The sequence below is a fragment of the Kogia breviceps genome, chromosome 18, assembly GCF_026419965.1.
Source record: "Kogia breviceps isolate mKogBre1 chromosome 18, mKogBre1 haplotype 1, whole genome shotgun sequence".
Taxonomy (NCBI): domain Eukaryota; kingdom Metazoa; phylum Chordata; class Mammalia; order Artiodactyla; family Physeteridae; genus Kogia; species Kogia breviceps.
This window is the reverse complement of record NC_081327.1, coordinates 4,496,683-4,521,713: the sequence shown is the minus strand read 5'-3', so window position 1 is coordinate 4,521,713 and position 25,031 is coordinate 4,496,683. Positions and strand designations below refer to the sequence as shown.

At 44.6% G+C, this 25,031-nt stretch overlaps 1 protein-coding gene and 1 pseudogene across 2 annotated transcripts in view; both read right to left on the bottom strand.

Annotated features, from left to right (window-relative positions):
• Positions 1-25,031, bottom strand: part of LOC131744559 (zinc finger protein 836-like) — a 383,402-nt gene that overhangs the window by 15,369 nt on the left and 343,002 nt on the right. The gene's annotated exons all lie outside the window — the stretch shown is intronic.
• On the bottom strand, positions 5,391-6,742 carry LOC136793072 (heterogeneous nuclear ribonucleoprotein A1-like; annotated as a pseudogene).

Here is a 25,031-nt window from a genome sequence, read left to right as displayed (position 1 = left end):
TCCTTCAGATCTCGCTCCCCTCCTGGTGAGGCCCTCACGTACACAGCAGCAGCGGGCACCTCGGCTGGACCCGGCGACCCCCTGCGGGTCACAGCCCAGCCCTGATCCATCCCCACGCAGAGCAGAGCCCCTCGGCCTCAGCCCAGATCTCAGCCCTCGGGAACGGGGGGACTCAGAGTCACGATGCTCCGTGACGGATCCAGATTGGAATTAACTGGGGGCACTTTAAATATTATTGAGCTTTGGCTTCACGCCGACGATCTGAGGAAGAATCCCTCATTAGAGGGTACAAAACGTGTCTATGCAAAATGCCTCATCGATGTAACATGAAGCCTGGGTTGAGCAGCAGCAGCAAGGCCAGCACAGCCCCCACTTTCTTTTTCTTTCCCAGCTTAACTGAGGTAGAACTGATGAGTAACAACCGTGCACATGTGAGGCATACAATGTGATTATTTGATAGATGTATATTCACTGTGTAATAATGATCACAATAAAGTAGTTTACATTTACATCAACTTACAATTACCATTTTATTTCTGCATAATGAGAACACTTGAGTGTTACACTCAGAGCAAACTCCAAGTATATAGAAACACAGTGTGATTAACTATAGTCTGCATGCTGTACATTAGATATACATGTGGTACTTTTTCATTTTACAACTGAACGTTTGGAACTTCTGACCAACATCTCCCCATTTACCCCACCATCCAACCCCTCCTAATACCCTTTATACTCTATGGCCCTATGAGTAAGACATTTCTACTTTCCACATATAATATCTTTTTCTGTCATAATAATGTCATAATTTACGGCTGAAATAAACTTTCTATTATCCATTCGTCAGACATTTTATTTCTTTCTACATCTTGGCTGTTGTGAATAAGACGGTAATGCTCATTGCAGTTCAAATTATTTCCCTCGCTATAATGATTTCATTTCCCTTGGATATCTAGCCAGAGGTGGATAACATAAGCAAATAAACTTTAAGTGTTTTACATTCTAAAGCAACAATTATCACAACTTAATCATCCATATCCAAAGAACTCACCCCCCATCTGTATCCAGTTTCCCCCTCTACCTGACTACTATGTGTTCTTATTTCATTCTTTATCTATCTCCCTATTTCTCTCTCTCTGTTCCCCTCTACTCTCCTGCTGTTTCTGCCCTCCTATTTATTTTATCACACCTGTCCTGCCCCACTACTCTGCAACTCGTTGCCCCTCTTGTTACTCTTTATGCCCAACTTTTCTGATCGTCCTAAATATCCACATATTCCTGCCTCTTTCTTCTCCATCTCTGCTCCCTCTCTGCCCTCCAGATTACATTCCTTCTAGTCCTGTTACACTCCCACTCTATGGCACCCCAGACGGCTATGCTTCCTTCCTGCTCTGTCTTCCTCTGCTCGTCTAGTCAACACCTGTCCTCTGTGTCTCTCCGAGGACCACGATGCTCCGAAGGCCTTACTTCTAACTCTTATCCTCTCCCCCCACTCTCTGTGAGGTGCTCTCACCACTGCTGTCCCTCCTGCTACAGCTGACGCGGGGCCCCTGTCCCCAAGTTGCTCTCCAATCCCAGGAGATCACGCTGCTTTATTCACTTCTCTATTTTATCCACCCGCTACTTTTAAGAGCTAAATCTGTTTCATTTTACTATCCCTTTAAGAACAATTTCCAGCGAGATGAACTTGTGACGGAAGAATACTGGGTGTCACACGGTTGGCCCAGGTCACCTCCCCCTACACAGGGTGAGCGGAAGAGCTGACTAGGAAGAGGAGGCTGGCGGAGCTTAAGGACCGGCCTGAGGAGACGCGAGGACAGAGGGGCGGGGAGGGAGGGAGGGGGGTCTCAGGAGAGAGGCGGGCTCTCCAGAACCCCAGGACCGGCGAGAGGCCGCGGCCTGTCCGGGAGCGGGGCGGCCGGCGCTGCGCTCTGTGGGGGAGAGAAAGAGCGAAGCTGGGGGCGCGCGAATCCACCTCGCAGAAGGGGACTTTACAAGGCGCAGGCGGAAGTAATAAAGGATTGTAAGCAGGAAAATGTCGCGAAAGGTGGTGTCTCTCTCGAAGGTCGAAAAGCAAAGGGCAAGGACCAACCTCACAGCGATTTCAAAGCCAAAAGAAATTAATACTCGACCTGTAACGGCGACTTCTGGATTTACTTGGGGCGGACGGCGGGCGCTGGGCTATTACGCCCAGAGAACCTCGGAGACCCTAAAGATGGAGTAAGGGGGACCGCGCAGCACAGACTTAACACTAGAAGGAAAAACTTAACCACCGCTGTGCGACCTTCACTCTCTCCGTTTCCGCTTCCGTAAGAAACTGCGCATGCGGCGTGTACTTAAGAGGCGAGGCTTCTAGGCGGGACTTGGGCGGGGCGCTGAAGGTGAGGGGCGGGGCGCTGAAGGTGAGGGGCGGGGCGCTGAAGGTGAGGGGCGGGGCGCTGAAGGTGAGGGGCGAGGCGAGGAGAGTACAGGTCTGAGCCCGAGAGCCCGAAAGGCGGGACAGGGGGTACGGGGCAGTCAGGGAATGGTGCTTCCCAGTACTTTGAAACCCCTAAAGTTACTGGCTGTTACAGTTTTCAGGTAAAAGCTTACAGCTTTGGGGACCAGTTATATTGGAAACTAGGATGATTCCTCCTAACAAGTAGAAAGTGATTTTAATAAAAAATTGTTTTTGCCAGCATGTTGCTCACAAGTCCTGCTCCTGAGGCTAAAGCAATTCAGTGGTTGGGAACTTGGGTCTCCAAGTGGTAGCTGTGGGGCAGTCATTGGATGTGGAACATTTCCTGCAATTAGTATTAATTTAAGCAGTTTAAGAAAACAAGAGCTTGACTTGTCTCTGTATTACAAACTAAAATAAAAAATACAAAACTCTGGGACTTCCCTGCTGGCGCAGCGGTTAAGAATCCACCTGCCAATGCAGGGGACATGGGTTCGAGCTCTGGTCCAGGAAGATCCCACATGCCGCCGAGCAACTAAGCCCGTGCAACACAACTACTGAGCCTGCGCTGTAGAGCCCACAGGCTGCAACTACTGAAGCCCACATGCCACAATTACTGAATTGTGGGAAAGTTAATCAGGGCTTCCCCAGTGGCACAGTGGTTGAGAATCTGCCTGCCAATGCAGGGGACACAGGTTTGAGCCCAGGTCTGGGAAGATCCCACATGCCTCGGTGCAACTAGGGCCCGTGAGCCACAACTACTGAGCCTGCGCATCTGGAGCCTGTGCTCCGCAATAAGAGAGGCTGCGACAGTGAGAGGCCTGCGAACCGCGATGAAGAGTGGCCCCCGCTCGCCGCAACTAGAGAAAGCCCTGGCACAGAAACGAAGACCCAACACAGCCAAAAATAAATAAATAAAGATTCAATTTTATTTAAAAAAAAGGAAAGTTAATCAGCTCATTCCCCACTGTCAATTTCACCCCCAACTTCTATGGGAAATTAGGTGCCTCAAGTCCAAGGGAGCCCCTGGGCCTCTTCATTCAGTGTTCCTCTCTTTCTACCATGAGAGGTTCTTGTCTTTTATTATTGTTCTTCTGTTTTAGCCGAGGGCAATCTTCTCCAATGTTCCCCCTCCTTCCAGTAAGCACATTGTTCCTTCCCCAGTGGGCGCTCACCTCTCTTCAGGTTACTCGCCTTCCGGGAATCCAGTGCCACTGCCAAAGGAGTGGCGTGTCGTTTTGCATCTACATTTTTCTGTCGTTCCCTGTTGAACACTTTAAAAGCAACATCTACCGATTGAGGAGGGTTCATTCCAAATGTACCATCTAATTTTTCCAACTTTCTCCTGATATCGGAGGCACTTTGCCCCAAAAGGTCAAATGTACCATTCTAATATGTTCAGGGGCCTCAGGATCTGCATTAGTATGACGTCTGTAGGCCTGATAAATCCTTTCCAAAATTTCAGGGAGGTCTTCATGTGTTTTGCTGAATTTCTTGAATGTTGCTCAAACTCTTTTGCTTCGGTTTCCCTTTTCAAGGCCCTGCCAAGGTGCACTAATGAGTAGTGCTCTAATAAGGCCCCTTTTCCCTGACTGGGGTCCCAATTCGGTTCAGCTGTGGGTGCTTCCGAGTGGGCTTCAGGTGTAGGGGATCCTCCCTATAAGGGGGGCTGCAATCTTATGAGGACTGCAATCTTTCCAATTAAACAAGCCCGAGAAACCCAGCCGGCTATTCATTTGCATTTAGGCCCCCTATGAGATAACAGCGTAAGGGAAACTGCCCATCCCCGAAATGGCTCCTGGCCCAAACTGGGTGCCCTCTCAGGTCTTAGATGACAATACCAGACCAAGTCCCCGTACCCCTGAAACTAACACAGGATTTTCTAACTGATCCCTCTAAGGAGGGCAAGTCCTGGGGCCTCCGTGAGAGGAATAGGGGCTGGATAGGAACGGAAAGTGGTGGAAGGGGTGTATATAGTGGCATAATCGCCAGAGCATCTGGGACAGCTAGCTCAGCCAGGGGAGTTAAGGTTTGGAGCAACATATCCTTAGCTCTCATTCCCGGCCTTCTCGTATTTTCCCTGATAATAGTACCAATCCTTGTGCATAAAGGATTTCATCGTTCTTCCCTGCTTTTTCACAAAATAGCTATAGAGTCATTCAACAGCCACTGTAAAACTATAGATAACAATTGATCATATAACCATTAAAAGGGTGAATTTCTTTTTAAGAGGGTATTAAGGCATTTATTGATTACGCATGATAATGCATGCTACACGAACTTCATTCCCATCTATAGCTTTATCTGGTACCATAATTCAATTTAGATATATGGCACAGGATGTGCCAACAATCATATTAATAATCAGAAGACTCCATGACTTTGCTTGGGTGACCCTCTGAACGGTGAACTCGAGGTCACAACACAGTAACTGTCACAGTTCAACTACATCCGGGTTTCTGAAGACAATAGCTTCTCCACCAGAGCAGGTTGTAAATAAATTTTGAATGGAACCTGGCATCACCCTGAAGGAATTCTAACTTCGCACTGTTGGAGTAGTTTACCAAAATGGCTTCAGAGTAGACTAACTTTACACAGCACATTTTTTTTAAAAAAACCACATTTATTCAGCATCATGATCAGACTATTACATTTAGCAATCAACAGCATGGGTACAAAAAAAAAAAAATCTACATTAAAACCCTTTGTTGGAATGCTTTACACTTTCCACAGAACAGAAACTAAAATAACCTATTATACAATTAGTCACAAATACAGTCCTCGAGGTTTTTTTCACCACACAGGTGAGTACTGTCTAAAACATGTCTTCTTTGTAGCAGCTAGGCCCTGCCACCACTGTGCTTGGCCGAGTTCACAAACCTGTTGTAACCTGGAGCTTCCCCGTCACTTCTCTGGCTCTCCTCTCCTGCTAAGCTTTGTTCCCCGGCAGTAGTTAAAACCTTCTGCCGCTGCCATAGCTACTACTGCTGCTGCTGGAACCGCCATAGCCACCTTGGTTTTGTGGTTTGGCAAAGTATTGGTCTCCACCACCACAGGGGCCAGCACGTCTGCCTCCAAAGTCTCCGAATGGGTCCAAAATTTGCAGATTGGTTGTTGTAATTGCCAGAATCATTGTAGCTTCCACCACCCCCAAAATGGCTTCCCATCATTACCAAATCCATTATAGCCATTTCCACCGCCACCATATTATCCCCACCACCACCGCGGCTGCCACCAAAGCCACCTCGCCCACTGAAGTTTCCTCCACGACCAAAGCTGTCATTCCCACCAAAACCCCCTCTACGACCAGCACCAAAGTTTCCAGAGCCACTTCGACCTCTCTGGCTGCAGAGGCACTAGCCATCTCGTGCTTAGATAGGGCTTTCCTTACTTCACAGTTACGGCCATTCACCGTGTGGTATTTCTGACCGACAGTCTTGTCTACAGAGTCATGGTCGTCAAAGGTTACGAAAGCAAAGCCTCTCTTTTTGCCACTGCCTTGCTCAGTCATGATTTCAGTCACTTCAGTTTTCCCATACCGATCAAAATCATCTCCTAGGTGATGTTCTTCAGCATCTTCTTTAATGCCACCCACAAAAATCTTTTTCACGGTGAAGTGGGCACCAGGTCTTTGAGAATCTTCTCTTGAGACAGCCCTCTTTTTTTTTTTTTTGCGGTACGCGGGCCTCTCACTGTTGTGGCCTCTCCCGTTGCGGAGCACAGGCTCCGGACGCGCAGGCTCAGCGGCCACGGCTCACGGGCCCAGCCGCTCCGCGGCACGTGGGATCCTCCCGGACCGGGGCACGAACCCGCGTCCCCTGCATCGGCAGGCGGACTCTCCACCACTGTGCCACCAGGGAAGCCCCATCCCCCCCTTTTTCAAGACAAACAAAACACAAACGAATGCTAGCATCCAGAGAAACCAATGAACCCGTTCACAAATTGGGTAGAAGTCCAACAACTCTTTCCTCTCTCCAGCAGGGTACCCCACTCAAATACAAAACAAATTGGCTTATTCCAAAGAAAAAGGCCCAAACGGAGAGAAAATAACGTTCCCGCTGTACACACAGGAGCGACTTACCCTACCATACGGAGCCTGTCGGCTCTCAAATGTCGATTCCTTGCTCCAACTGGCAGCAGGGAATTTTGGAGGGCAGATCCTCAGGACAAGTGGTCCCGGCAGCTGTAGGGGCCTTACCCGAAAATCCCCCCACCGGGGCCGGCTGGCCACGAGCAGCAAGGCTCCTGGCTGGCTTCACCAAAATTTGTCACCGAGTCTAACGTAGCTCGTACTGCTTGAAACATGACAGGCCAATTCGAAAGACGAGTTGTTGGGACAAGGAGTAAGGACTTTATTCAGAAAGCCAGCAAACCAAGAAGATGGTGGGCTCATGCGCCCCCCCCCCCCCCCCCAAGAACCATCTTGCCTGAGTTAGAATTCAGGCTCCTTTTATAGTAAAAGGGGAGGCAGTAAAGTCAAACACTTCCTGGTTCCCATCAGCCTCCAGAGGGGGATGTGTCAATTTCTTCCTCCCTGGAGTCATTCACAAGTGGGCCTGGTCAGGTTTCCTTTGAGCTAAACAAAGGTATTTTAGCTTAAGGCTCTTGACCTGGGAGGCAGGGTTCCCAGAGATGGGCCATTATATATAATTTAAGCTTCTAGGCAACATCTCTTTAGTGATCAACTTGTAATGGAATACAAAGGTTCTTCCCTGTTACAGTTCCTGCTTTTTGCTAAAGTGTTTTATTTGCCTTTTAAAACCACATTTTCCTCCCTGTTTTATTGAGCCATACTTGGCATACATCACTGTATGAGTTTAAGGTATACAGCATAATGTTCTGATTTACATATATTGAAATAACTACCAAAATAAGAATAACTGCATTATTCTTTAAAATACTTCCTCTATCCCACACTTAATTACCTTTAAGTATCTTTCACAAAAACTTGTTTATGAAAAATACTTAAATATATAATAACTACACAATGTAATTTCAAATTGACTATACGTCCATTATACAGGTAATTAGAAAGTTTCACATTTTATTTTTAAATTGTAATATATTTTAGCTCTTTATTTTCTACTACTAAAAGTTCTGTCAAATGTGGATAACAAAATCTGTAAAACATACAGTCTTCAGAAGACACTGGGATTTATTTCCACATAAAGAATAATTAAGTTGCAATGTTTCTAAGGATATTTAGTAAGGAGATATATTCTCTTTAATATGAACCCTAAGAAAGTAAAACTAGATTATCAAATATGCAATAACTTCATTTCGGCCCTCAATATTTTTAAGGCACTATCTGTTAGATAACATCTACTACTGTGTGTGTTTTATCACATCTGTGCATGTGAAACATTTCATCCATACAGACATGGGAATAAATTGAAATATGATGATGTTTAGATATGGAACTTAGCGTATTTTAAATATTTTCAGGTAAGATGAGCAGAATGTCCTGGTATAGCACACATATGAATACAAGAAGATAAATCACTTTTTTTTTTTTTTTTTTTTGCCACCCTGTGTGGCTTGTAGGATCTTAGTTCCCTGACCAGGGATTGAACTCAGGCCCATGGCAGTGAAAGCGAGGAGTCCTAACCACTGGACCACCAGGGAAGTCCTTCACATTTTTAAAAGATGCAGTGACTCAAATAAATTTTGTGAACTTTATTAGGTAGATTACTTTGTATTATACAATATTGCTCACTAGCGACGTTGGCAAAAAAGACATTTCAGCATGGATTTCCATGATTCCACACAAGGAAATGAGTTGGCAGTGGAACATTTCATTAAACACAGAACAGGAGAGGAGAAGCCAATTATAGGGGAAAGTCATGAATCATTTTTTTGAATGGGGAGTTTTATTGCTTATATAATTAACAAGGCATCAAACTGAACAAATTCACAAGAAAAAAGGAAATTTCCTAAATCAAGGAAGATTTTGATATGTCACCCTGTATATCATAACGTAACAAATGCAAATTATGAACGATTCAAGAATGTATAAGGGCTTCCCTGGTGGCGCAGTGGTTGAGAGTCCGCCTGCCGATGCAGGGGACACGGGTTCGTGCCCTGGTCCGTCCGGGAAGATCCCACATGCCGCGGAGCAACTAAGCCCGTGAGCCATGGCCGCTGGGCCTGCGCGTCTGGAGCCTGTGCTCCGCAACGGGAGAGGCCACAACAGTGAGAGGCCCGCATACCGGGAAAAAAAAAAAAAAAAAAGAATGTATAAAAAAGATATAGTTTGGGGCTTCCCTGGTGGCACAATGGTTGACAGTCCGCCTGCCGATGCAGGGGACACGGGTTCGTGCCCCGGTCTGGGAGGATCCCACATGCCGCGGAGCGGCTGGGCCCGTGAGCCATGGCCGCTGCGCCTGCGCGTCCGGAGCCTGTGCTCCGCAACGAGAGAGGCCACGACAGTGAGAGGCCCGCGTACCGCCAAAAAAAAGGTGAAAAGATATAGTTTGAAATATATATATGCAGGCTTTCAAACCGTGTCCTAGAAAATTTTTAAATATATGTATTTTTGAGTCTAGATTGAACGACTGAAATTTTGACCACTGTCAAACTTAAGTAAGGATAGATTTTATTCCAAACAGTTATTACAATCTAGGGAACACTCCAACCATAAAAATCTGTAACGCCTCAAAAGTCAGACCAATGAACAGTTTTCTTTTACACGGAGAGGTCAACAAGGTAGGAAAGCCCCCATAAGGAAGAGTGGATGATTAGGTGGCCTGAGGCTACGTTCTCAGTGGATGTTTTACACTGAAGTCTCCTACTTGGAGATGTTCAGGCAGTGCTGTTGTTCTGAATTACAATGCTCAAAAGCGGTCTAAAATAGTGACCTCGGGAGAGGAGAAAAGCATACTAAATTTTGATTAAATCATGGTAACGGTCATTTTACCCAGTGATCACTGAGGACAACTGAGGATGACACTGGCTGGTTTCTAAGGAAACAAGGGAGCTCTCATGAGTCATACTGAAATTGACAGGGAGGTGTAGTTCTTAGCTAAGTAAGCTGTTTCCTTTAGCACAGAAGAAGAAAAGGAGCTCTGTAACCTTTGCTATTTTCAAGTGACAGAGTTTAAGTAAAGTCTAACATTTTCCCTCCGTAATATGACATCAAGCGAAATTCAAAAAATAATAAATACATGTGTTATATTTGAATAAAGGAATATTAGAAAATTTAAACTAATACTGGTAATAACAAACCTGCCCAGGAACCTTAGCGTTTATGACTTTGGATGGCATTGAAGGACGCTTCATACTCATGCCTGTGTTGTGACTCTCCCTGTCACATACAAGAGAAATCATTAAGTGCTGAAATACGTTGCTCCAAATCACCAAGTCAGAAATCTATGAACCATAAACTGAACAAAATCCTAGAGGATATCTTCAGACCAAAATTTAGTCTTAACTGAGCTCATCCAGTTCCGAGGCTTCCTCATTCAGATGAAAGCAGCACCACGAAATAGGGCAATTTCAGTGAGATTATTTACAAATATTTGATCACGATAAACCAGTTGGAAGTTTTATAACTGAAAACACAAAGTCCTTTAAGGGTAGTTAGACAATGAACGTAATATATTTGCAATTGAATTAAAAACAAATGAATATACCATACAAATGAACTTATTTACAAAACAGAAATAAACTCAAAAACACAGAAAACAAACTTATCATTACCAAAGGGGAAAGTGGGGGAGGAATACATTAGAGTTTGGAATTAACAGATATACAGCACTATATATCACATAGACAAAAACCAAATACCTACTGTACAGCACAGGGAACTAAAATCAATATCTTGTAATATCCTATAATGGATTAGAATCCAAAAAAGAATATATATATCTGAATCACTTTACTGTACATCTGAAACTAACACAACATGGTACATCAGCTATACTTCAATAGAAATAAATAAGTATGGAGGTTCCTTCAAAAACTACAAATAGAACTACCATACGACCCAGCAATCCCACTCCTGGGCATATACCCCGGGAAAACCATAATTCAAAAAGAGTCATCACGTACCACAATGTTCACTGCAGCTCTATTTACAACAGCCAGGACTTGGAAGCAACCTAAGCGTCCATCGGCAGATGAATGGATAAAGAAGATGTGGCACATATATACGATGGAATATTACTCAGCCATAAAAAGAAATGAAATCGAGTTATTTGTAGTGAGGTGGATGGACCTAGAGTCTGTCATACAGAGTGAAGTAAGTCAGAAAGAGAAAAACAAATACCATATGCTAACACGTATATATGGAATCTAAAAAAAAAAAAAAAGGTTCTGAAGAACCTGGGGGCAGGACAGGAATAAAAACGCAGACATAGAGAATGGACTTGAGGACACAGGGAGGGGGAAGGGTAAGCTGGGACAAAGTGAGAGAGTGGCATGGACATATATACACTACCAAATGTAAAATAGCTAGCTAGTGGGAAGCAGCCACATAGCACACAGAGATCAGCTTGGTGCTTTGTGTCCACCTAGAGGGGTGGGATAGGGAGGGTGGGAGGGAGACGCAAGAAGGGGGGGATATGGGGACATATATATACATATAGCTGATTCACTTTGTTATAGAGCAGAAACTAACACACCATTGTAAAGCAATTATACTCCAATAAAGATGTTATAAATAAATAAATGAGAGTAAATGCAGGACTTCCCTGGTGGTCCAGTGGGTAATGCTCTGAGCTCCCAATGCAGGGGGCCAGGTTCCATCCCTGGTTGGGGAACTAGATCCCGCATGCATGCCGCAACTAAGAAGTCCGCATGGGCTTCCCTGGTGGCGCGGTGGTTGGGAGTCCGCCTGCCGATGCAGAGGACACGGGTTCGTGCCCTGGTCCGGGAAGATCCCACATGCCGCGGAGCGGCTGGGCCCGTGAGCCATGGCCGCTGAGCCTGCGCGTCCGGAGCCTGTGCTCCGCAACGGGAGAGGCCACAGCAGTGAGAGGCCCGCGTTAACACACACACACACACACACACACACACAAAAGAAGTCCGCATGCCATAACTAAAAGATCCCGCGTGCCACAACAAAGATCCTGAATGCCACAACTAAGATATGGCGCAGCCTAAATAAATAAATAAAATTTTTTTAAAAAAAGAGTAAATGCATGTTCTAATGGCAAGAGGCAATATATGAGAAGGAATAAGGGTAATAATTTAGGAAGTGAATCCAAGGGTTAAAGGTGGAGTAATTACTGGAGATAATGAGTTCTCACCTATAACCTTGATAATGAGTTCTCACCTATAACCTTGACTTTGGGAGGTTAAGATGGGTATGGAAAAAGAAAAGGTCATTGAAAGTGCACCAGTTAACTGTCTACAAATTTTGCTATGATAACAAATATTCCTGAATTCTCATTGGTTTACAACAAAAAACACTGATTGCTTCCTCATGTTATATGAATCATTATTCACCTCTTGCTTCTTTCAATAATTTGATTCTGTCATTCCGGGTAAAATTTCAGTCTATCCAAGACCATTCTTGCAGTAGAGAGAAGACAGGGTTATATGAAGCAAATAAAAGCTCTGAAAGCTTTGATTTCAGGTTGAAACATGCCATTCTACTCACACCAAATTGGCCCAGGAACTCAAAAGGCATAAATGGGCCAGGAAGTACAATCCTCTCAAAGGGAAGTAAGGGTTGCCTAAGTCAAGCAGCCAATCTTGATATCAAAGGGCAGACATGTATAACCTCACAGGGTGATAATTAATTGGAAATTATTACAATATATGATACTGCAGCTTCTGTCACAAGTAATTTGTCCCTCCTCTGTTCACAAATAAAACTACTAATTTCAAATGAAATAGGGAATATTACTACAGAACATGAATACATCAAAATGCTATAAAGAAGCTATGAAAAAACTCTACACATTATACCTAACAATAGCACGATTATATACCATGGCTAATGGGAATGTATTTTTAAAATATAAGGATGGTTCAACATATGGAAATCGTTCAATGTAAAACAGCATGTTAACAGAATGAAAGAAAAAGACAACGTGATCATCTCTACTGATGCAGAAAAAGCAGTTGACAAATGTCAACAGTCTTATGATAACAACACTCAATAAACTAAAAATAGACAAAAATTCCTCAACATTAAGGACTTAGAGTAACAGCCCATGGTTAACATCATACTCAACAGATTTTCCTCTAAGATGAGGAACAAGACAAGGATATCTGCTCTCACTGTTTCTAAAAACAAATTACTAGGAAGTCTAGCAGGAACACATAGGCAGAAAAAATTAGTAAATAAAAGGTATCCAAATAGAAAAAGGAAGCAAAATTATCTGTGTTGACAAACAACATGTTCTAGTATGTAGAAAACCCTGAAGGTTCTGCAAAATAAACCTGCTAGAAATAATGAAAGAACTCAGAAAAATTGTAAGAGATAAAATCAACAAATAAAAATCAATTGTTTCGGGCTTCCCTGGTGGCGCAGTGGTTGAGAGTCCGCCTGCCGATGCGGGAGACACGGGTTCGTGCCCCGGTCCGGGAGGATCCCACGTGCCGCGGAGCGGCTGGGCCGGTGAGCCATGGCCGCTGAGCCTGCGCGTCCGGAGCCTGTGCTCCGCAACGGGAGAGGCCGCAGCAGTGAGAGGCCCGCATACCGCAAAAAAAAAAAAAAAAAAAAAAAAATCAATTGTTTCTATAAATTAAAAATGAACAATCAAGAAGGAAATTCAGGGGGAGTTCCCTGGTTCCCTGGTGGTCGAGTAGTTAGGATTTGGCGCTTTCACTGCTGTGGTCCAGGTTCAGTCCCTGATCGGGAAACTGAGATCCCTCAAGCAGTGCTGTTTGGCACAAAAAACAAAAAACAACAAAAAACACTCCTTAAAAAAAAAAAACAAGGAAATTCAGAAACAACTCTATTAACCATAACATCAAAGACATAAGTAAAATACTTGGAATAAGCTGACATTTAAAGGGAAAGATTTGTACACTGTAAACTAAAAACACAGCTGAAAAATATTAGAAAGGACACAATGCAAAGATATCCCAAGTTCATTCATTGGCAGGCAATATTTTCTAGATGTAAATACTACCCAAAGCAATCAACAGAGTCAACCCAAACCCTAGTAAATCCCAATAGCGTCTCTTGAAGGAATAGATAAACACATCCTAAGAGTCACTGCCCTTGAGAAATGGTTTGTGATATTCCTCAAAATCAGAAAAAAACCCTTTGGAAAGACTTATCAGCCAGGCTCTGTTGATACTTTCTGTCCCATATCCTAGAACATGCTGACCACTCAACTACATAGCTTGAAATGGTGACTTTGTATGATGCAGGAAAATATTACAACATATGGGGGAAACTGTTCTACATCAAAAATTTCTGTTACCCAGCAAACCCACACGATGGAGAGTCCACCTGAAGTTGTGCATTAACTAAGGGTGGCTTATCACAGCAGAGAAACTGGATAAAATTTCAGACCCTAGGACTAGGTGTTTTTTTTTTTTTTTTTTTTGCGGTATGCGGGCCTCTCACTGTTGTGGCCTCTCCCGTTGCGGAGCACAGGCTCCGGACGCGCAGGCCTAGCGGCCATGGTTCACGGGCTTAGTTGCTCCGCGGCATGTGGGATCTTCCCGGACCAGGGCACGAACCCGTGTCTCCTACATCGGCAGGCGGATTCTCAACCACTGCGCCACCAGGGAAGCCCAAGGACTAGGTATTTTAAAAACAAGTTTCAGAGGCAAAATCATGCAAACTTAGGAGAATATGAAATCAAGAAGAGTATACATTCCCCAACTTGATAGAGCAGTACAAGAGCAAAACAAAATACACGATTGGTAGGTCAGAGATTATAAGATGAAACCATGTGATCTACCCGCAGAAGACAAACTAAAAGGCTGAAAGATGCATATTCATCCTTTGAAGGACTGCGGACTAGAAACAGAATCTCTCTGGGACTTACACTCTAACAATCTTTATACTCTATGGCTCTATGAGTTTGACATTTCTAGTTTCCATATAAAATACCTTTCTTTTTTGTCACAATGTCATCATTTATGGCTGACATAATGACATAATATCCATTCATTTGCCAACAGGCATTTTAGTTCTTTCTACATCTTGGCTGTTTTGAATAATGCAATAATATTCATTGGAGTACAAATATTAACCTCACTATAATAATTTGATTTGATTTCATTTGGCTATCTAGCCAGACGTGGGTGTCATAGGCTGTGTGCCTGTTCTATGTTTATGTTATTAAGGAAACTCCATACTGTCTTCAATAAAAGCCCTACCACTTACATTCCCACCAACAAAGCACAAGGGTTCCCTGTTCTGTGTATTGTGTGTGCGTGTATGTGTGTGTGTGCGTGTGTATTTTCACACAGGTAGGGAGAGGACAGTAGAGGAACCAGCACTGGTCTGGCAGCCAGAAAGTAGCAGCTACAGCTTCCCAAGGATGAGCCTCTGGACTGCAGATCACTGTGGTGCTACTTGCCCTCTGACTCTTGGAGAAATCTTTCACTACATCAGACAATTTAATGGCCCATCTCAAGTTGTGTCCACAGACACATACCTAGCAGAATATCCCTAACGAAAACCTTTCGCCATTCAAAGCTTAGTACTCATAATTTTCCTTCTGGACTCAAATGAACTTACAAACTCATGGGGTCCAACACAGCCTCCATAAAATCTGTATCGACTCATCCTACTATAAAATACGAGAAAACATTCTACTTCTAATAAATCACGCCTGAGGGAAAACGACATATATTTTCCTTCACCATGACCATAGATCAAACACTGTCATCTCCAAAACACTATATATAAAAGAAAGATGTTTCCAATGGTGCACATGCCCCAGTGATGCCCCCAAATCTCCCACGGAAACACTCCAAATTCTCTTTTGTATCTTTCACAGTGCATCTAAACCTTTCTTCATTTGGGACCCAAAATACTAAAAAATACCAAAGATAACTCACAACACGATCACTGAAATTTTCCCTGTATTACTCTAACAATTGCACAATGATTCTACACCATCCAAAAAACCCAACAGAAGTCACCTGTGGTGTGGATGCTGTAGGGAACCCTCTAGATGAATAGCCTGAGGACAAGACACCCATCCTCATGCACCCAAAGATCCCTGTGGGCTCAGCTCAGGCCATACTTCTCACAACACTGGAGAAAAATGTTTTTCTCTGCCTAAATCCACTGCCTTCATTCGTCCCCAGGTATAACCATGAAATACCCAAATAAACCAATGCACAGAAACCTCAGTCTCAGCAGCTATGTCCCAGGGAACCTGAGCTAAGACACGGTGGCACCTCAAACCATGCAATGCACACACAACTACCCATAAACCCAATTCCAGGTGCTCCAGCCAGAATTGACACATCCCTTGCCACAAACGCCTTGAGACCAAAGGCTGAACCTTGAGATGTTGCAGCCATCCTCAGAAGAAGAGAAAAACTGTGTGCTCTTCAGTGAAGCAAAAATGGGAAAGACTCCAAATAATCAATGGAGAAGGGCATTTCTCAAGAGGGTGACTGATGTAGGGGCAATAAAACCATTAGTGTGACAAGAGATTATCAGGAGTGGGTGGGGAGACCTCTCTGAGCCTAGACCTGAAGAAGTACAAAGGGCCTAACCCATGGTGACTTAAAGGGAGAAGGTAAGAACAGGAACTAAGATCTGAGACAGAAAAGGTGTTGGTGTTTGGGAACAAAGAAAAGGTGAATGTGCCTAGGGCACAGTGAACCATGAGAAAAGGTTAAGCTCCCAGGATGAGGCTGGAGACCCCGGCAGGGCCCTGAGGATGACACAGGGCTGTGTAGCCACAGTGAGGAGTCAGGATTTTGTCCAGCGGACAAACGGTAGCCAGTGGAGGTCTGAGTGTAAGAACTAAAAATTAAAATTAGGGGCTCCCCTGGTGGCTCAGTGGTTAAGAATCCACCTGACAATGCAGGGGACACAGGTTCGAGCCCTGGTCCGGGAAGATCCCACATGCTGCTGAGCAACTAAGCCCGTGTGCCACAACTACTGAGCCCACATGCCACAACTGATGAAGCCCGTGTGCCTAGAGCCCATGCTCCACAACAAGAGAAGCCACTGCAATGAGAAGCCTGCACACTGCAACTAGGAGTAGCCCCTGCTCACCACAACTAGAGAAAGCCCGCGCACAGCAACAAAGACCCAACACAGCCATAAATAAATTAAATAAATTAAATAAGTTAAAATTAAAACTCTAAATTCAACTGGGCACTGCCACACACAAACTCACACCCAACTGGGCCAATCATTTCAAGGGTCTCTGTTGCTCAGATGAAGGATTTCTGGTGGAGTCGATCACCTCCATGTTACGAGTGGGCTCTCTGAGGCAGTTATGAGAAAGTCTGAGTTGAGTGAACAGAATCAGGCGTAACTGAATTCTAAAAAGGTCACCCGAAGGGTTAAGTGGGCAGAGTTTGTCCTTATTGCTCATCCTATTTAAAACACCATCTATCATGAGTCTGAACAACGGAAACTTCTCTTTCAAGGTCAGATCACACTGGTACCAACCATTTAATTCTTCTTTTCCAGAAAAATCACATTAAAATAACTTAAAAATACAGGGAGTTTCCAGTTGGCCTAGTGGTTAGGATTCTGGGCTTTCACTGCCCTGGCTCGGGTTCAATCCCTGGTCAAGGAACAGAGATCCTGAAAGCTGTGCAGCGTGGCCGCTGCAAAAGCATAGCTGTTGGTACAGAAACCATGGTAAGGGGTCAGCTTAGAAATGAGCTCTGAGCAAACTTCTTCGTCATGAACAGAGGGGCTCTGTTGGAAGCTTCCAAGTCAATCCAGCCCATCCTTCATCATTTGTACAGAACAGTTAAGAGGGACCTGAGGGAAAACTCTTCCTATCATCTCACAGCTCACTATTTTAACATATCACAGAGAAAGGAAGAAAACAAACTATAAGGCTAACTGGCTGAACTTCATTTTGAACGTTAATATAAAACATCACTGACATCTTTGCCAAGTACACATCAAAACAGACAATTATTGACTATTTACCAAAGAACTTTTCCAAGAGATAAGATAAAGAGGAAGGAACACACAGACACCGAATAAACCTCAAAAAAAATTTAAAGGGAAATAACTTGTGAATTATTTTTAATCTAAAAATTCTGGTGTAGGGCTTCCCTGGTGGCGCAGTGGTTGAGAGCGCGTCTGGAGCCTGTGCTCCGCAACGGGAGAGGCCACGACAGTGAGAGGCCCGCGTACCGCAAAAAAAAAAAAAAAAAAAAAAAAAAAAGGCATTAAAAATTCTGGTGTCGAAGTTTTAAATACTTGAGAATATAACATATTTAGAAAAGAATAAATGAGTAGATTATAGAAGGCACCAGACCTTATTTCAGAAGTTCATAATTATTTATAGAAAAGTAGATATTGAATATACTGACTTATTTCAAGCTCTAAACAATTAAATATAAACAAATGAGGTTGAAAAAGTAAAGCCTGTACAAAAAAAACAACACTTTGAATATTCATTTAAAGAGGTCCCAGATGGTGACAGTCATTTCTTACCCAACTTGTCCTCTACTCCATGCCGGGAAAAGGGAAGGGGGTGATCCGCAAATGTCTGAGTGAAGTCGCTCCTCCCTGGATGAACAGCAATTACAAAACGATGTTCTCTCCTTTTTTTAAAAAAATTTAATGTTTACCTTATATTGGAGTAGAGTTGATGTACCATGTTGTGTTACTTTCAGGTGTACACCAAAGTGATTCAGTTATATATATACATATATCCATTCTACTTCAGATTGTTTTCCCATATAGGTTATTAGAGAATACTGAGAAGTTCCCTGTACTATACAATAAGTCCCTGTTGATTATTTTATACATATTTTTTTTTTCTTTTTTTGCTGCGCTGGGTCTTCGTTGCTGTGCGTGGGCTTTCTCTAACTGCCGCGAGCGGGGTCTACTCTTCGTTGCGGCGTGTGGGCTTCTCACTGCGGCGGCTTCTCTTGTTGCAGAGCATGGACTCTAGGTGCGCGAGCTTCAGTAGTTGTGGCTCACGGGCTCTAGAGCGCAGCTCAGTGGCGCACGGGCTTAGCTGCTCCGCGGCATGTGGGATCTTCCCGGACCAGGGCTCGAACCCATGTCCCCTGCATTGGCAGGTGGATTCTTAAGCACTGCGCCACCAGAGAAGTCCCCAATTATTATATATATATCAGTGTATATATGTTAATCCCAAACTCCTAATATATCCCTCCACACCCAACCTTTTCCCTTTGGTAACCATAAATTTGTTTTCTAAGTCTGTGAGTTTGCTTCTGTCCTGTAAATAAGTTCATTTGTATCATTTTTTTAGATTCCACATAAAAGTGATATATTTGTCACATGATATGACAAATGATAAGTCAAATGATATATGTCTTTCTCTGACTTACTTCACTTAGTACGATAATCTCTAAAAATACAGAGATTATCAGAAATAATCTCAGAAATACAAAGGATCATAAGAGACTACTACAAGCAACTATATGCCAATAGACAAATTCCTGGAAAGGTACAATCTTCCCAGTCTGAACCAGGAAGAAATCGTAAATATGAAGACACCAATCACAAGTACTGAAATTGAAACTGTGATTTTAAAACTTCCAGCAAACAAAAGTCCAGGATCTGATGGCTTCACAGGCAAATTCTATCAAACACTTAGAGAAGAGTTAACACCTATCCTTCTGAAACTATTCGAAAAAATTGCAGAGGAAGGAACACTCCCAAACTCATTCTATGAGGCCACCATAACCCTGATACGGAAACCAGACAAAGATGCCACCAAAAAAAAGAAAATTACAAGCCAATATCACTGATGAACATAGACGCAAAAATCCTCCACAAAATACTAGCAAACCGAATCCAACAATACATTAAAAGGATCGTACACCACGATCAAGTGGGATTTAACCCAGGGATGCAAGGATTTTTCAATATCTGCACATCAATCAGTGTGATATACCACATGAAAATGAAGTTAGGGACTTCCCTGGTGGTGCAGTGGTTAAGAATCCACCTGCCAATGCAGGGGACACAGGTTCCAGCCCTGGTACGGGACGATCCCACACGCCGCGGAACAGCTAAGCCCGTTCGCCACAACTACTGAGCCTGTGCTCTAGAGCCCAGAACCACAACTACTGAGCCTGCGTGCCGCAACTACTGAAGCCTGCGCGCCTAGAGCCCGTGCTCCACAACAAGAGAAGCCACTGCGATGAGAAGCGCACTCACCGCAACTAGAGAAAGCCCGCGAGCAGCGACGAAGAAACAATGCAGCCAAAAGTAAATAAATAAATAAATAATGAAGTTATCTTCTGATACAAATAATTACTAAATGCACAAATGTTATAAAGTTTTGCAATTGTCATCCTCATCTGTAAACCTAAGCAAACACATTTTATATTTACTGTACTCTAAAGCCACAAATCAGCATATCACGACTTAATCATCCATGTCGACACAATTCCCCATCCACCTGGATCCAGTTTCCCCCAACACGACCTGCACTACTGTGCGTTTCCATTTCATTCTTTATCTTTCTCCCTTTTTCTGTTTTGTCTCTGTTTTTCTTCCCCTCTACTCTGCTGGTGTCCTCGTTACGGAGCAGGATTTGGGGGCTCCTTTATCAACAGAAATTGCTAAGAGTCCCGACAAGAAATTCAGGCAAGGCTTTATTGGGACTCATGCAGCAACAAGTAACAGGATCCCTTGCTTGCTCCCAGGGTCGGGGGGCAAGTGTGTCCCTTATGTGGAGTGAGGTAGGGGTGGGTCCAGGGGTCAGGCTGGAGGGGTGTGCAGGGTGCATGCACAGTATCCTGTTTTTGCACCCAACACCTCAAAAGTGGCAATTGGGTTTTTAGTTTCTTTGTATATTGTTTATCATTTGTCCCAACTGCTCACGCACGCAGTTATTTTTAGTTCCTTCTACTTTCTTTGTATTCTGTTGCTCCAGGAGATGTTTATCCAGGTGTAAGCACTGCAGCAAAGGTTGCCAGGTCCCAGATCCCAAACTGTCTCGTTCTTGCCCTCCGATACCGACCCTCACCATGTGTCCAGTCCACTCTGCAACTTGTTTCCCCTCTTATGGCTCTTTCCCAAAACCTTTCTGATTACCCTAAATCTCTGGATATTCGTGCCTCTTTCTTTCTTCCCCCATCTCTGCGCCCTCTCTGCCCTTGGGTTACACTCCTTCTATCCCTGTTATGCTCCCTTTGTCCCCACTCTCTAGCACCCCCAGATGGCTATGCTTCTTTCCTGCTTGGTTTCTTCCTCTGCTCCTGAAATCTTTGTTTCTTCTACCTCTCCAGGCACCATGTTGCTCTGAAGGCCAAGGTTCCAACTCTTCTGTCTTCCGCCGCCACGCTGCATTGTTTCTTCGTTGCTGCTCACGGGCTTTCTCTAGTTGCGGTGAGTGCGCTTATCGTTGCAGTGGCTTCTCTAGTGGTGGAGCACGGGCTCTAGGCGCCACTGTTATCCCCCTCCTGCCAATGATCCCAGGACCCCCCCACTATGTTGCTCTCCAATCCCGCCGATCCTATTTTAATTACTTCTATATTTTATCACCGTGCAAGACTTTCAAGGCTAAATTTATTTTATGTTACTATTCCTCTTCAAGAGCCTCAGCCATCGTTCACGTTCCCTTCGATTCGCCCTCATTCTTTTCTCCTCAGTTTTTCTCCTTCTCTCTCAGTCACTGTGTCTCTGCTTCTCCTGATTCCCCTGCCCCACATATTTAGAGGGATGGAGAATAAACAAGATGCCCAGCTACTGGAAGAGACCATTTGGAATTTGGGACGGAAGAACACTGGGTGTCACACGCCTGGCCCGGGTCACCTCCCCCTACGCGGACTGAGGGGAAGAAGGGGAGGCCTGCGAAGCAGAAGGACCGGCCTGAGGAGACGCGAGGACAGAGGCGCTGGAAGAGAGGGAGGGGGTCTCCGGAGAGGGGCGGGCTCTGCAGAATCCCAGGACCGGGGAGAGGACGCGGCCCGTCCGGGAGCGGGGCGTCCGCCGCTGCCCTCCAGGGGCCGAGAGGGCGAGGATGGGGGAGGGGGGCGCGAATCCACCTCACGTAAGAGGACTTGACATGGCGCTATCGGAGACAGTAAAGGGTTCTAAACAGGAAAATGTCGCGGAAGTCGGTGTCTACGTGGACCGAAAGCAGAAAAGCCACGGGCAGGGACGAGCCTCAGAGCGATTTCAAACCTAAATGAAAAGATTCGCGACCTGTAACAGCGACGTCCGGATTTACTCGGGTGCGAGGGCCCGGTGCTATAGTCTCTCCCAAATCCCTAAGGACAGAATAAGGGGGACCGCACGGCATAGTCTTACACTAGAAACAACAAACTGACAATTAAAAGTGAGACGTTCACCGCGATTCTGGTTCAATAGCGAACTGGGTGCGAAGGGATGAGGCGGGACTTCCGGGGGCGGAACTGGGCGGGGCGCTACCGGCGTGGGGCGGGGCGAAGAGAGAGGCCAGGTCAGCGCGAGGAACCCAGGAGGGCGGGTTGGTGGTGAAGGGGTTTCACCTCATCTTGACCTACTTACTTTAAGTGACTATCTGTAACAGTTTTAAGGTAAAAGCTTAAAATTCTGTAGGCCTGTTACTTCAGAAGTTAAGATGTTCCCTCTTAAGATGTAAACGATTTCAATAAAAAGCTGTTTTTGCTAGCAGGTTGCTTACATGCCCGCCTTGTGAGATGGAAGCGATTCGGTGGCCTGGAAACTTGGGTCTCCAAGTTGTTGATGTGGGGCGGTGGTTGGATCCAGGAACATTTCCTTGTAAGGATTAATTTAAGCAGTTTAAGGAAATAAGAGCTGGACGTGACTCTTACGAACTTGGACGACAGTTACGAAACTCTCCCTTAGTAGGAGCTATTTCATACTCACACCCTAAAGAACAGCTTTTCCGTTTCTATTCCTCATGCAAGCGGGAGGCCAAATTCAACACTCTGCTCAGGTCCATAGTCAAGGACAACACCTGGGGTCTGAGACTGGAGGACTAAGGCATGTGAAGTGTATCACATCATCAAAGAAATACGCTGATGAGAAGTAAGCTGCTCTTTATTGAAGTGGTGAAGGGTCTTGCATTTTCTGTGACCTGGGAAAGAGAACTGTGCGTGTTCTCTTCACATGCGCATGTAGACAGAACACACGTGAGGATGAACTGGGTATGACATTAAAACGCTTCCAGTGCAGACCTACCTGCTGGAATGTCTTCAGGTAATGTCATATGAGGACCTGTTGAGAATGCAGTGAATCTAAAATGGCAAACAATAATCGAGCTCAATTATCCAAGAAGTAATCCAAAAAACAATCTTTTTTTCCACATCAACAGTGTTGGGGAAATAGAATGACAAACAAAACCGCAATCTTCTGACCCAGAAATTTCCTCCACGTAGGCAGAATGGAAAGAAAGCAGCTTTATTATTGAATACTCTATAACCAACCAGCGTATGATGGGGACCACAGACATCACTAACGGACTGCAAAGACACAAAGAAATCCCACCCTTTCATGTGAACTACCACCTACATGATTCCGATAAACAAGAACTAGTACGCAAGTAAAAGGATTTGACAGCACCATTGGTGACACCTAGTTCATCATTCTTTTTAAATAAATTTATTTATCTTTGGCTGCGTTGGGTCTTCTTGCTGCCCGCGGACTTTCTCTAGCAGCGAGCAGGGGCTGTTCTTCTTTGGGGTGCGGGGCGTCCCATTGCGGTGGCCCCTCCCATCGCGGGGCACAGGCTTGGGGCACTTGGGCTTCAGTAATTGTGGCTCATGGGCTCTAGAGCGCAGGCTCAGTAGTTGTGGCGCACGGGCTTAGTTGCTCTACAGCATGTGGGATCTTCCCAGACCAGGGCTCGAATCCATGTCCCCTGCATCGGCAGGCGGATTCTTAACCACTGTGCCACCAGGGAAGCCCTAGAATTCTGGGACTTTTGATTAAATTTTCCTCTTGTGATAACTGCTCTCCCTTTAATTTCGAAGAATAAGACTAGTTTTTCATTAATCATAGATCTATACAACAGCTATTCCCATGCAATGGAGGAAGTGACCAAATTTTCCCATGCATTCCGCCTACCACATAATCAGTCCCTGTTAACCTGTCACTCTCCTCCCATGAAAATCTCATTCCCTTAATGTCCTGCCTGACCTATTCATGGTCAGTTAGTAAAGCATTCTGTCCTATAACCCACTATGACCTATCTACAAAAGGACACATGAGGCTTCCGTGGTGGCGCAGTGGTTAAGAATCTGCCTGCCAAGGCAGGGGACACAGGTTCAAGCCCCAGTCTGGGAAGATCCCTACATGCCGCGGAGCAACTAAGCCCGTGAGCCACAACTACTGAGCCTGCGCGTCTGGAGCCTGTGCTCCGCAACGGGAGAGGCCGCGACAGTGAGTGGCCCTCGCTCCCCGCAACTGGAGACAAGCCCTCGCACAGAAACGAAGACCCAACACGGCCAAAAATTAATTAATTAATTAATTAATTTAAAAAAGACACATGGGGCTTCCCTGGCTGTGCAGTGGTTGCGCGTCTGCCTGCCGATGCAGGCGACGCGGGTTCGTGCCCCGGTCCAGGAGGATCCCACGTGCCGCGGAGCGGCTGGGCCCGTGAGCCGTGGCCGCTGAGCCTGCGCATCCAGAGCCTGTGCTCTGCGACGGGAGAGGCCACGACAGCGAGGCCCGCGTACCGCAAAAAAATTTTTTTAAAAAAGACACATGAATTAACATGATAAATCATGTCACAGTTTTACATTATTTTTTGTTCCCCCTTGTTGATAATTCAAACAATATTGAATTTGACAATTCAAGGTCCTTGTTTTCTCAGGAAACATGGATGTGACCGACCCACAGCTAATCAAATTGGACCCCTCATTTTACAGATTCCTTCCCAGAGACCATCATGGAAGACCTGTAATGCAGGCGTAAGATCAAGACTTCAAACTCCAGGTTGAAAGGTATAAATATAATGTAGTCTTCTCAAAAGAACTCCAATAATTACATATTTATACAGAGGAGATACTGGCATACTTCTACATATGTCCTTCTTCTGGTACTATAAACATCATGTCATACGTTTTAATGTATTGTCACTTGCAATGATTCTGCAGCATACAGTATCTCACATTAACCTTGGACAAATAAGACATTTATTCCTAGTATGGATTCTCTGGTATGTCGTCTGTTGTAAGAATTGCTCAAAAAATTTACCTGATTCAAATAATTTACCGAACATAAGGGAATCCTTACATTTGTAAGAGTTCCCTCCCAATATGAGTTCTTTGGTGAAACCTCAGGACGCATCGTTTCATCAAATTCTTTCCATGTTCAGTAAATCTCTCTAGTTTCTGACCTGTATGAATGCTCTCATTACAACAAAGGTGTGGATAGTAGCTGATGAAAATTTTTACAACATTCATGACATTTGAAACGTTGCTCTTCAAAATACATTCTCTATGTTTCAGAGCGTTGATCTTCAGGTACAAGCCTTAGCACACATATTGCTTTGTGTGGTTTCTCTCAAAGATATATATTGAGAAATCTAGTGCA